Source organism: Peromyscus leucopus, chromosome 12 (assembly GCF_004664715.2).
Source record: "Peromyscus leucopus breed LL Stock chromosome 12, UCI_PerLeu_2.1, whole genome shotgun sequence".
In the NCBI taxonomy this organism is placed as follows: Eukaryota; Metazoa; Chordata; class Mammalia; order Rodentia; family Cricetidae; genus Peromyscus; species Peromyscus leucopus.
The window spans coordinates 73,844,931-73,859,545 of NC_051073.1; the positions used below are offsets into that span (position 1 = coordinate 73,844,931).

General features: G+C 42.9%; 1 pseudogene; it reads left to right on the forward strand.

Moving 5' to 3' along the window:
• The first annotated feature begins 13,054 nt into the window (after positions 1–13,054).
• LOC114684258 lies at positions 13,055–13,651 on the forward strand (annotated as a pseudogene).
• The last annotated feature ends 964 nt before the right edge of the window (positions 13,652–14,615 follow it).

The following is a 14,615-nucleotide window of genomic DNA, read 5'->3' on the forward strand; positions in this document are numbered from 1 at the left end:
ATGACGTTAATAATTATGGGAGTGGTGAATGAACGAGACAGAGCAGAGTCAGGGAAAGAGAGAAACAGGAGAAACAAGGGCGAGAAACCACACGAGAAAGAAGAACAGAGGAGAATGTCTTAGCAGAGAAAAGAACAAGAGACCAGAAAAAGTAATAGGAGAAAAAATGAAAAAAATAACAAAAGGAAAGTTGGGGGCTATGGGAAAATCAACTAAAGGAAAAACGAGCCGAGATTTCCTAACAACTTAACTGTTTGAAAACAAGATTCAATGCACTTAATACAGAGAATAATAAATGTAAAAACATTAGCATCAGAAAACAAGAAGGTAAACTAAAAATACTGCTAATTATCGAGAAGAGGGTGGAAAGAAGGTAGCATGGTGTGTGGGAGGAAAATTTAAATTAAGGAAAATTAGAAAGTAAGGTAAATAAAACATACTTTCCCTAAATGGAAAGAAAAATGTGTAAGTAAAATCAGGTGGATGCATAAAGGAGAACAATAAAAACAAAAATATTTTAAAATAAAACGAAAAATCGTATTGTGTGTAGCACACAAAAGGAAGGGGCATCATAAGCTTGAAAAAGATAGGAAAAAGGTAGAGAAAAAAGTGAAAGGTGAATTGTAGACCGTTTTTTTTCTGGAGATTCTTTGAAAAGTGGACACTGCCAGTTGCAGCCAGTGAGGGGAGTCTCAGCTGGACTTGTGAACGTTTGTCTTTGCGGTGGTTTCTGACCTTGCTGAGCCTGTTTTGAGCTCTGACATCTGTGGGAGTCTCCTCCACAGTGGCTGTCTTCAGTTTTGTGTTCTGTGAGCTGGGCAGGTTCGCTTACCCTCCTGAGACCCCTCAGACTGTATCTCTGGGGTGACTGTTTTAGCTGGGGGCTGTCTTCCAAGTGTGTTAAGAATTTGTCAAGTAACCATAGTACTTATACTGGTAGTCGTGACGGACCTGTCTTTACACTTTAAAAACCTCTTCAGTATTAATTACTCATTGTGGGCATCACAACATCCCAGGTACTTGAGAGTTTTCAGGCCCGTATAGCCACTGGTGGAAGACAGCGACTCCAGAATTTTATGTCTGTTGTCCTCTGGCTCAGAGCTATCAAACCTCAGATATGAAATTCTTGGTTGATGAGCTCTATTCTGGCCACTGAGGGAGGTCCTGGGACAGCTTCCTGCTCCCTGTGCCCTTTAGTTTGTCAATGCCCAGCACTCAGGTCATTCACGATGCCTCTGTGGAGCTTCCCTTGTCCATGGCTACAGCAGGTTAAAGTGAGTTTTCCCAGCCTGTGGATGTCCCGGGTCTTGGGCTCTAGGGTAGCTCAGCTTTTGACAATTCTCTCTCATGATGGCTCTATCCTCTGCCCTCTAAGTCACAATGGGATTTCCCTCCAACACTGACCCATCTTCCAGAAGAAGAATTGCCATCTTACCAAAACTCGTGCCTGGATTTGAAGCTAGGCCTGCCAGCTTGTCCTGAGTATAGGACTGCCGGCCTTTGGTCTGGGTCACCTTTTAGAACCTGATCTCTCTGCCAGGAAACTGTGTAGCTGGGGCTTGTTCATCTCATCTCCCTGTATCATGCATCTTTTATTGTGCCCATGCTCTTTTCTGGTATCCTTTCATTTCCTTCCTGGATTGCCAAAGCTACTCCTCTAGTTCTGTCATGGAGATATAGTCTATTATTTCCTACTCTGACTCTCTCATTCACTAGCACACACAGAGGCAGCCTGTAATCAAGTTCCACACGACCATCTCAGCACTTTTTATTGAAGAGTTGTAGCAAAGTCCCCAACCCCTTCCCACCAATGTGAGGAATTACTTTCTAAACCTCACCGGAGACCTAGTTCACCACACTCATCTTCCCCACACTTGTTATAACCTTCTGGCAACGTGTAACATGCTTATTCTGAAATGCACGTGGCAGCAGGATCCGTGTGTGGGAGAGAGGAGGCAGGGATCAAGAACACAGTGACGTTTAGAACAGAAGGCAGTTGGGATCGTTTTCACCGACCCCTACCGTGACAGGACCTAGGACCTGGGAAGAGCCTCTTGGTGTGCATCTGAGGGATTGCTTCGATCAGGCTAAGTGAGATAGGAGGCCTCGATGTGGGCAGCATCATTTCATGGGCTGGGTTCTGACTGAATCAAAAGGAAAACTGGAAAGGAGAATTCAATGCTCTCCCCTTCTTTCCTCAGATACAAGAAACAGCTGCCTCAGTGTCCTACAGTTCTGATGTTTCCACCCTGATACACTGTTTTTAAATTGTAAGCCAAAATAAGCTCTGCTCCAGTTACTTCTCTGCTGCTGTAATAAACGCCACAGCCAAAAGCAACTTGAAGAGGAAAGGTTTTATTTTACCTTACAGGCTGTTCTCCATCACTGAGCGGGGTCTGGGCAGGAACTCCAAGTTGGGACCTGCAGGCAGGAACTGGAACAGAAGCTCAGAGGAGTGCTGCTTCCTGGCTCCCCATGGTTTGCTTGCTTGCTTTGTTTGTACAGCCCAGGACCACCTTTCCAGGGGTGATGCAGCTCTCAGTGGGTTATACCCTCCCACATCGATCATTAATCAAGGAAATTCTCCAAAGACATAGCCACAGGCCAGTCTGATGGAGACAATCCCTCTTCTTAAACACCAGTTTGTTCCAAGCTGACAAAAAGCCACCACCACTTCTTCTTGCTTTATTTTTTTTAGAGATTTGTCACAGTGATAGGACAAGGAACAAAAACAGTGGTGTTTCTCAAGAAGGTTATATCCTTTATGGTAACTCTCACTGTAAATCCTGAGCCAGACTTAACGTTAATAGTTCTTGGAGTAGTGAATAGAGCTCCATGAAGTCTTACCAAAAACTGCACCAACATGGGTGCCTAAACATTACCCGAAGAAAGACAACATCGATAGACATGCCAAGAAAGTTCAGGAGGCATCAAGTCTAGACAAAGGACTAAGGAATGCTGAGAGTGAAGCAGGAGTCTTCTCTAGGTTGCACCATTGATTATCCAATATTGAATGGTCGGCCATGCAAACGTACATATGAGTAACACTACAAAGACTGAACAGGTTGTATCTATGTATTTAGGGACACACACATATGTGACAATAACTAAAGAAAAAGAGACCAGAAGTTTGAAGGAGAGCAAGGACTTAGGTGTGCATTGGAAGATTTGAAAGGAAGAAAGGGAAGAGGAAATGATGTAATCATAATGTCAAAACATGAAAAAAATATTTAAAAAAGCTTCCACCTCACTCTAGTCAGAAAATAATGATAGCAAGTGCTGACAAGGATGTAGGGAAAGAGCAATGCTTGTTCACAGCTGATGAGAATGTAAACTTATGCAGATGTTATGGAAATCAGTATGGAGGTTCCTCAAAAACCTGAAGCTAGAACTAACATGGGCAGAGTACAGAGATAGTTGCACATCAATGTATATTGCTACACCTGTCATAATAGACAAGCCACGGGACAAGATAGACCAGTGTAGAGAAAATGTAGTACACAGACACATTGGATTCCATGTAGCCATAAAGCAAAATGAAATAATGTCTTTGTAGGGAAATAGATACAACTGAAAATTATTGTAAGCAAAATAAGCTAGACTCAGAAAGATGTATATTATGTTTTCTCTTTATATGGAACCTAGATTTAAAATTGTATGTGTGCTTGTGTGTGTGTGTGTGTGTGTGTGTGTGTGTTTGCAACAGAGGCTCATGAGACAGGAGATATTGTTAGGGAAGTGTGAGACACAGAGGCAATGGAATGCATGCGTGTTGCTCAGCACTACTTTCCAAGCTAAACAAATGCCACATTGGGGCATCAGCTATGCCAGTTTGCAAAAGATCTTGTTGGCTGTTGATGGCGCCTCACCTGAGAATCTACCTGCTCTCTACCTCTTGTTGTATGCAACTCTGACCTAGCTGCAGATGATTTTGCAAGGGGATATAGACTCTAGACGCTAAAGTATATAGGTTAGGGAGTATATAAGCTATATAGTCTCCACCTGTGTGGCAATGGGAGACAAGGATTAAAGATGTGAGGCTGAGAGGGATAAGGAATTTCCTAAATCTTACTGGGAAGTACAGACCTCCTCCCACAGGAAAGGAGCTATAAGAGTATAATGAATGCCAGAGTGTAGGGCTAGAAGATGTTCAGTATGCATTTGCATAAAGATGACCATGACTTAGTTCATAGAACCATGAGATTATTCTTTCAGTGCATGACAAACTATCACCTGTGACCCAGGAACCAAACCCAAAGTTCTCAAGAATAGAAATCTAGCCCAGGCTGTGTTCACTGGACTTGTATCCTAGGTGTTCTGGCTGGGGAAATGAGATCTAACCCATTCTGTCTAAGGAAAGGATTCAAATGCTGCATCTATTTGAAAGCAACTTTTCTTTGTTACAGAGCCCCAAGTTCTCACATTAAAAGAGGATGGAGTTGCCTCAGAAGTATAAATGTTTCCGTGCCAAACAAATTGCTACCCATCTCAGTAACTAGACATGGCCATAGTTATGAGTTAGGGCAAGTGTAAAGAGAGGAAGGTAGCCATTGATATGTCTGCAAGAGTGTTTTCATGCTCAACTAGCAACCATTACTGCTGAGGCTACAAAACAAGGCTCTCTCTCAAAGAAAGAAAAGGAAGGAAACATAGACCTACATGGACACACATACAGATGATACATAATGTGGAACCATGTTTTTATTTTTTTTTCTTGAAAGATTATTAGCTCAAAGTGACGAAACACAAAAGGCCTTTAGCCAGTTTTGTTACATAAATCACCTAAAGCTTAGTCTGTATCTACAACCATGACAATTTGAGAACAAGTTTTGTAAGGTTCTTTTTCTTTTTAATAGACTTCCCTTTTTGGTCCAAGTATCTGGTTTTCACTTTCCTTGTGGAAGCTTTGGAGTTGGGTTCTCCTCTTTTCCCTCATCCAGTTCCTTGTATGTCCTTGCTTCTTCATAATCCCTCCTCCTCCTCATCTCTTCAGTGGTGGAGCAGAATTTTAGAATCACAGTTTACTGTCGGTATCCATGGCATTTCAGTGGTGTTCACCTTTGTTTTTGACAGATAATCTGTTGCATGCAATTCTAATAGTCTGTGTACAAGCACCCTGAACCCCAGATTCACACACACACACACACACACACACACACACACACACACACACACACACACACAGAGAGAGAGAGAGAGAGAGAGAGAGAGAGAGAGAGAGAGAGAGCGCATAAACAGATATACACAAGTCTTAATCCCTTTGGCTTTTCTGGTTCTCTTAGAGAAAAACAATTTGTAACTCTAAATCAGTGATTCTCAACCTGTGGACTGAGAATCCTTTGGGTGGTCAAATGACCCTTTTACAGGGGTCACCTACAGATATCCTATATGCCATACACTCGTTATGATTCATAATGGTAGCAAAATTATAGCTATATATGAAGCCTCAACAAAATAATGTTATACTTGAGGGTCACCACAACAAGAGGAACTGTATTAAAGGGTCACAGCATTAGGAAGGTTGAGAACCACTGCTCTAGATAGTTGCTTCTTTTTGCTTATTCAGTGTTCTAATCTATCTGTGGGTGAAACTTTCCCTGCCTAGTTTATTATAAGAGCAAGCAGAATCTACCATAATTGGAGACAGCGTGAAGCATGTGGAACAATTTACACACACACACACACACACACACACACACACACACACACATACACATACACATACACATACACACACACACAGAGACAACTGGAGGAAAAGGAGCAGGTTGTGTTTTGATGCTGTCGTGTATGGGGAGGAAGTCACTCTGGACAGTCATAGGTCATTTGATCATTATTGTTGGACACAGCAATACTTCAGTCCTATCCCTAAAGAGGTGTGCATGTTAACAACTAGAAAAATAATACCAGAAGCACAGAGTCCATGGAAATTGTTAAAGCATGCAGGTGAGAAGGGAGGATCAGGGTTGTCAAGAACTCTTGGGCTGCACTGATGGGGTCAACCGCCACATAGGAAATGTCATAATGGGTAAATCATTCACCAAATCAAGGAGCATCAGTCACCTCCGGTCTTGTCCCCGAGGACCACATGCATAGATGGGAGAAATCAGAGAAACCGACAGTAGCTACAGCAATGCTTTAGGTTGGGGAAGCTGGCTAGTGTTAGGTCTGTGGCCTACACAACTGACAAAAGCTTTCTCATACCCAAGAGTCGTAAATATAAAATTTGTAAAAGAATGATGTGAATTTTTACAATTTGCACAGCAGAATTAAACAGATTCCTGGTCTGTCTTCCTGGTATGAGTCAGTTTTCAGATTCTAAGTCCTTATAGATTTAGTTTATTACAAATTAAGAAATGTGGACTGGAGAGATGACTCAGCCATTAAAGGCTAGGCTCACAACCAAAAAAAAAAAAAAAACAAAAAAAAAACCAACAACAACAAAAACAAATTAAGAAATGTGAAGTCATCTCTTTCAAAAAAAAAAAAAAAACCCAACAAACAACAACAACAAAACAGTACCTTCTTATTTTTTCTTAGGAAGTTTTTCTAACATTTTTGTCTCCTTTAGACTTCCTTTGTGAGCTATTCTGAGGTAGCTTCCTACATGAGAACTTTTCTAGTACTAGAGATTTGCTTACTAATGTTTGATCTTCTAGTCTGTATCATAGATGTTATGCAAATGCAAACACATCAAAGTAGAGCATCTCAGCTCCATGGTACCAGAATCGGTATCTGTGGTGGCTTGAATAGGGATGGCCCCCAGAGACTCTTGTGTGTGAATGCTTGACCCATAGGGAGTGGCACTGTTAGGAGGTGTGGCCTTGTTGGAAGAAGTTGTGGAGTTGGGCTTTGGGGTCTCGTATGCTCAAGTTACACTCAGTGTGGTACACAGAGTCTCCTCTGTTGCCTGAGGATCAAAGTGTAGAGCTCTGAGCTCCTTTTCCAGCACCATGTCTGCTTGCACACTACCAGGTCCCACCATGATGATAATGGACTAAACCCCTGAAACTATAAGTGAGCCACCCTAATGAAATGTTTTCCTTTATAAGAGTTGCCATGGTCATGGTGTCTCTTCACAGCAATAGAAACCCTAACTAAGACAGAATTTAAAGACAATCCTCAGATGATTGTTATGTACATTACAAGTGGAGACAAATGGGCCTAGAATATAAACAGGGCCATACTAAACTGCAGGCATGTCTGTGTGTGGTCAGCACATGGATCTGCCTGGCAGCCAACCCCTCTCTTCTGACTATAACTTTCTGTTGGGAGCTGTGCTGCCTGACCTTGGATCAGCATATGGCTGCCTGTCCAGTGGGTTTCCTCGGGGCAAGGCACCCATGGAAACAGATTCTCACTTGGCAAGGACCAAGGAATTTGTAAAATTCATGCAGCTTGCAGGCTCTTTTCTCTCTCATTATAATGTTGATTCTTTGGGCGGTTTTTAGTTTCATTTTGTCAGTCACACGTGCCACATGCTGTAATTTTCCCTGGAAATTTTGTTCTTTCTCAAATATTCTCCCCTTAGAATCAGCAGGAGGCTGATGCTTATGGAATTTCTTATCTGGAATTATTAACTGCAACTCTTAGTCCTAGGAACTTTTCTGACTCTATAAAGGCAGTTAAAATTACTGGGTCTTGCTTCTATAATTGTTCTAAGGAAAAGGTAGATGGAACCACCTTGTGGAGGAGGAAACTCATGGAAGTGTAGTGGTAGAAAGTAATAGATACATATGAGAAAACAATACTTGGAACATTAATCCTATCTCACAGTTCTGGGAAGGAGAGTAAGGCACGCATACCCAGAATAGGGAAAAAGCCTCAGGAATGCACATAGTGCCCACTCTTGAGAGTAAGTTCCCTGGACACCAAGCATATAGAATCAATGGTAGGATCTGGTATGATCCAGTGAGGGAAAAATGCAATGCAAAATTTGGGATGGATAGAGTCATCTTTACCATACATGGGGGCTTATATTGGTGAAAGAACTATGGCATGATGGGATGGGAAAAGAGTGTCTTATCAAAGTCTGCCTTTTATAGAGATTGAGACATGGGACCCTCTTATAGAAAAGGGAAATGTATAAGAACATATCTTAGAGACATGAAGGAATTGTTTGGGTTAGAATACTGTTGTCTTTAAAGCATTGTAGCCATGTCCATTACTTTTTAACTTTGTAACTGCAAGTAGCTCCCAGCTGGTGTAAATACTACAAAAGTAGGATGTGTCTGGCTCCCTATTTAGTTAAGCTTGCAAAAATGCTGAACTCTATGTCTAGAATAAGAGGATGGGAAAGTGTATTTGAGGAAGCATAAAGGGCGACAATGGGGACTTTTATAACGACTATGATGTATTTCTTAATGAAAAATAGGAGCCAATAATAAAACTGTTCATATAAGCCTGGTAGAAAAAAATCTGTCAAAGTATAAATAAAGATGGCTCAAGCTATTCGGGGCCACTTGAGCACCTGGGTCAGAACCTTCCTTGTGCTGATGCCCCTTCCCCATCTCAGGACCTGAACCTGAGCGGAGGCTGGACCCCGGCATAGACTGATACAATGAGTGTGTTTGTGCTCTTCATTTCTACCATTACAGCTTTGCTTTTCTTGTTTCATCTTGCCAAACTCCCATACAGATATTCTGCTCCTGGGCCATTACTCCTGAGTACCCTGATAATGGCTACATCACCTACTCATGAAACATTTCCTCCCATGGTGGACATTGCCATCTGTTACCTTACCAGTAGAATCTTTGGGAAAAACCTTTCATTACATAAAAGATGTAAATACCTTAAGTATTTAGTGGTCCAAAATGTTTAGCATCTGAGAAAATGCCAAAAGGATTTGCAGTCAGGGAACAAAATTTTAGCCCTTTCTTCATTGTTATTCCTTCTTTATTTTGGAGATTCTGGGAGTTCTGAACAAGAACTAGGTAAATGTAAAAACCGAGTGCAATTTGGACGTTTTATAGTAAGTTTCTTGGAGGTACTAGAAGGATTTCATAGTCATGACTCTACAGCTGTTAGGCGGAGAGCACAGGTGGTCTGGGGTGTGATGAGCGTTAGACTGGACTCAAATCTGTGTCCTAACAACTACCAACTTTGAGAGCCCAGCCAAGTGTTTTAGTCTGTTATAAAAAAAAAAATTGTAATTCATTGTTAGGATTCTGCCACTCCAGCTATATGACTGCATATGTGCCGTCCAGAAGCTAAGCGAGGGGTCTTATGTCTTACGTCTTCAGTGTGCTGTGTGATTGTGCAAATGTGTGCAGCACTGTCACGCAATCACATGTGGGCGTAGCTCCGTGAGCCCACCTGCGCATGTGCAGGGGAATCCTTAAAAGCTGGACACAGACTCCTCCTCTCTCTCCTTCTGCTCTCCACCCCCTACTCTCTCTCTTTCTGCGTGTGTCTCTTCCCAGGCCTGGTTACTCTTTTCTGTCATTCCCCCACCTCCTCCTAACAAAGCTCTGATACTGGGTTTTGTCATGCCTCATGCCTTGTGACCTTTCTCACATGGTGACCAGCGCTGCGTATTTAAAAACCAACATTCATACCTTACAGAGTCCTTGTGAATTAAGTGTGTTAGACATATGGTAGGGATGAATACCTGGAATGTAATAGGATGTTATTATCCATTTATTTCCACAATAGTAACCTTTCAGTTATCCAGAGGTGGAGGCAGGAAGATCAGGAGTTCAAGGTCATTTTGAACTTCGTAGCAAGGTTGAGGCTAGTCTAGATTGCCTGAAGACCTGTCTCAAAACAGAACAAAACAAAATATTCTTTACAAGTACTGATGTTTCTATATTGAAAGCCAGACAAGTTTATACAACTAGATGAGATCTCTAAGACTAGGCAGACCGAGCGAAGGCACGATTCATTCTGTCTTGTTGGTTAGAAACAGATGCTGGAGTAAAGTGGCCTGAGCTAAGAGCCTGGGTCTTTTCTTTCTTACCTGGATCACCTGATGCCCTTAGAAGAATACGTTCATTATGTGGGAAAATTGTTCAGGTGCCTTTAAAACTGTGCCAGTTCTAGAGCACATATATGTGGAAAATGAAATGTGCCCTGTGGGGGGTCAAAATAGTTTGACCACACAACTGCCATGACAGGCTTAGAGGCCCAGACACAGCTTCTGTAACAAGCTTACTGGCAGACAACACCCAGATCCAGAAAAAGCCATAAGCTGACCCCACCCAGTGGGGCCTGCATCTAAGGGGAAATACCTGACATTTCAAACATTTCCTATATCCCTAGACAAACGTCAGCCAATTAGGGTCCTGAACCCTGGAAATCCCTCACCCTAACCTCTGCTATGATAAAAACCCTACCTGTTTGGGCTCTGGGCTCTCTGCTCTCATCACTGTGTTGGACAGAGTCCAAACTCCGAGCTTGAAAATAAAAGCTCTTTACTTTTACATATGGGATTTGGTCTCCATGATAGTCTTTTGGGGGTCTCTTCCATTCAGGCATAACATGCCCCAGATGTCTTGTCACATCTCATGTATCTTCCTTCTGTGTGGAAACAGATTTAGGGTACACATTTGGGGACACTTCTCTATTACCTTTCTGATGTAGAACACTGCATTTGCAAAGCAATTCCCTCATAATCCAAGTAGGTATGAATCCTTTGGGAGAAACTTAACAAATAATGCTGACTATGATGCTGTCCACCGAAGACCTATGCTGAGCCTCCCGAGAGTATAATTATTATACCACTGATTTAATTCCTAAGATAGGGAACATGTTCACGGTTTCATGACACAGAGGCAGAAACAGACTTCAGCACTTGTGAAGCCATTGATCTCAGACTTTAGTATGTGTGGATCGTCTGGTGACTGGATACAACCGCAGATACCCCATTGCCCCACCTCAGGGAACTAGACTCAGCAGGTCTTGGATGATGCGGAGGAATCTGTATTTTAGTCAATGGTCTCTGATTTGGGGTCTAATGGTACTGGTGGTGCAGCAATGACACAGCACACCTAGGATTACCTGGGGTCTTTTGGAGACAAGCTCTAGGGACAGGTCTTACTCAGCAGGTGCAGTGGCTGGCTTCTGGAGCACAGTATTGAGTCATAAGTCAGCATGCTTCCTTCTCACGGCTGTTTCTGCCCCAGGGCTGGGTCATGTCTAGGCTGTTTACACCATTCCATTGTCAAAGACTTTTAATGTCCATGAACCACAGTAGTTCTAAAAACAAATGGGTGAGAAGCGGCTGGCTGCCGGCCAGCGGCTGGCCTCAGCTAGTGCTGAACTTGTTGGAGGATCAGCTGCCAGTTCCCAACTTCATTGTCTTCTATTGTCACTGACAGGATTCCAGCTCACTCTTTTCTGCAGATCTAGGCATCACGTGGCAGCAGAATGTTTTCATCGTGTGTGCTGAAGCTTGACGTCCCATTAGTTTGGAAATCCAAAAAAGGTTTTTTTTTTTGAACCCAACTGAAACACTTGAACCAAAGAGGAAAGGTAGGAAGGGTGATGGAAACGTTAGTTGCAGAAACCACATATCCCCTCTGCCTCCTGTCCCACAGTGATAATCATTAATTCTAAAGTACATTTACTGTTTCACTATTCTAAGTGTAGTAAACACTTATTGTAGATAGTTAGGAAAAAGTAAGCACAAATATTTAATTTACGTATAATTCTCCCAGTTAGAAATTACCACTTTAGAGTTATAATTTTTTTTTGATTTTTTTTTGGGGTGCGGCTGGAAAGATGGCTCAGTGGTTAAAAGCATTTTTCTGGCAGAGGACTCAAGTTTGATTCTCACCACCCATGTCTGGTGGCTCACAACTGTCTATACTGCCAGTCCCAGGGGATCTGACACCTTCTTCCGGCTTTCACAGGCACTGCATGTAGATGGCACATGTACATGCAGACAAAACACCCACACACATAAAATGAAAAAAAAAAAAGCTTTATTTTTTTCTCTTTGGAGTTCTTTTACATTGCTTTGCAGGTCACAGGATAAATGCAGATGTTCTTTCTTTGCTCCTGCCTCCTCCTTCTTTGTGTACGTGTGTACATGTGTGTGTGTGTGTACGTGTGTGTGTACGTGTGTGTGTGTGTGTACGTGTGTGTGTGTGTACGTGTGTGTGTGTACGTGTGTGTGTGTGTGTGTGTACGTGTGTGTGTGTGTACGTGTGTGTGTGTGTGTGTGTGTTATTGGGTATTGAACTCAGGGCCTCACACCATGCTAGGTAAATGCTCTATCACTGAGCTACACCTCTAGTATTTTTTGTATTATTATTATTGAAACAATTCCACTAAGTCACCCAGGAAGGCCTTAAACTTATGACCTACTTTTCCAGCCTCCTGAGTAATTGGAATTACAGACCTGAGTTACCACGCCCAGACAGAAGCTTCTTTTCATACAAATATTGAGAAAGCATAAGGGCCCCTGTCCTTCTGTTCAGGCGTTTCATTGGAGTTCAAGAGAGCTACGAAAATGACTCTTTTAAAGCATTGAAGTTTGAGAATGCACCATGGATCTGATGTCACCCTAGTATCCAGAACACTTGACTGTGACTCTTCTGGGTGACACAGACTCCATCCCACGGGAGGACAAATGACAAGAAGTGATGTTGTGGATCCCCTGGAAACGCAAAGGGAAGTCAGTGTTTGTTTAAAAGGGATGTTCTTTCCCCAGGGGGTAATATAGGTGAATTAAAAAAAAAAAAGAAATATAAAAGGGAAGGACATGAGCGCTTCTAGGTATTGTGGGGGAGACGGTTTACTGTAGACAAAAAAGGGAGAGCATAGCCAGAGGCAGGGGCATCTGGGAAAGTCCAGAGTAAACATGACCCTGAGCTGGACCATGTGAGGGGGGGGGTGTTAGGATTTTGCCCCCACTCCAGCTGCATGACTGCACATGCGCAGTTCAGGGGCTAAGCAAGGGGTCTTGTGTTCTACGTCATCAGTGTGCACTAAGTGGTTAAGTATGCGTGGTGTGGTCATGCAATTTGGGCATGTGTGGCATAGTTCTGTAAGCCTGCCTATGCATGTTCTCGGGACCCTTAAAAAGCTGGACACTGGACGCGGAGTCAACATGAGGATCGAGAAATGTTACTTCTGTTCCGGGCCGATCTACCTGGGCCACGGCATGATGTTTGTCCGCAATGACTGCAAGGTGTTCTGATTCTGCAAATCCAACTGTCATAAGAACTTCAAGGAGAAGCGGAACCCACGCAAGGTCAGGTAGACTAAAGCCTTCCGGAAAGCGGCTGGCAAAGAGTTCACTGAGGACAACTCATTTGAATTTGAAAAACGTAGAAATGAACCTGTGAAATACCAGCGAGAGCTCTGGAGTAAAACCATTGATGCAATAAAGAGGGCTGAAGAGATCAAGCAGAAACGCCAGGCAAAGTTTATAATGAACAGGTTGAAGAAAAACAAAGAGCTTCAGAAGGTTCAGGACGTCAAAGAAGTCAAGCAGAGCATCCATCTTATCCGGGCTCCTCTTGCAGGCAAAGGAAAGCAGCTGGAAGAAAAATGGTCCAGCAGTTGCAGGAGGATGTGGACATGGAGGATGCTTCCTAATGGTGCCTCCTGCAACCAGCCCTGGGCACACTGGAACCCAGTGGAGACTGTCGGTCCCTAAGTTACTGATTGGTTATGTAAGGTCCCTCAGACAAAGGTGATTCACATGCTTTTTTCTTATATTGCAGCCTGTAAAAGCATCCATCGTGGGTGTTAGATCTCAGCTCAATGTTCTGCCTCACTGTGCTATGCTTACATAAACACAAAAGTTTTTATGTAGTTTGTGTGTAGATGAAGGCATGAACTCTGGCTTATTGGCACCAGGCAACATTTCTGTGCTGACTGTCTTGCTAATGTGAAATCTATCGTGATGTAATATTTTCCTTGCACTAGGATAATCTGCTTATTAGGGTCATTGAAACAAGGAACTAACCGTTCTCAGGACAACCTCAGTCTCTTGCTTTGCTTTAGTCTGGTTAGTAGCTTCTTAGAGTTGCATGCTGGCCGCATACAATGCTACAAGGCAGCTGAATTAGGCTGGGCTGTCTGGCCCGCTTCAGCCATTCCAATAGGCAGCCTGTGAGGGTGCGGGTGGGACGTGGTTGAACACATTTTGCCGGAATGGTACCTTCTTACTGCTTTGGAGAACGCTCAATTCCAAGTTGTGACTTCTGGCCCAACACCCCTACCCCCCAGCTCTCTCCAGCCCATCAATGGTCTAGAAGCAGAAGAATCGTGGTACTTTTAAAAACTTATTATGTGGTTTTCTTTTTTGGTTTTTTGAGACAGGGTCTCTCATATTATGTAGCTCTGGCTGCCCTGGAACTTACTATGTAGACCAGGCTTCCTTGAACTCACAGAGATTCACCTGCTTCTGCCTCCTGAGTGCTGGGATTAAAGGTGTGCACCATCATACCCAGCATTTTTGATTTTCTTAAAGAAACAATTGTTTTTGGAAAATAGAATTTATGGATAGAATGTTGCTTATTATTTGTACATAAATAAAACCATTTCTAAAGTAAAAAAAAAAAAAATCTGGACACTGACTCCTTCCCTTCTCTTCTCAGTTCTCTCTCTGCTCTCTGCATGTGCCTCTCCCCAGGCCTGGTTCTTTTGTTCCCCAACCCCCA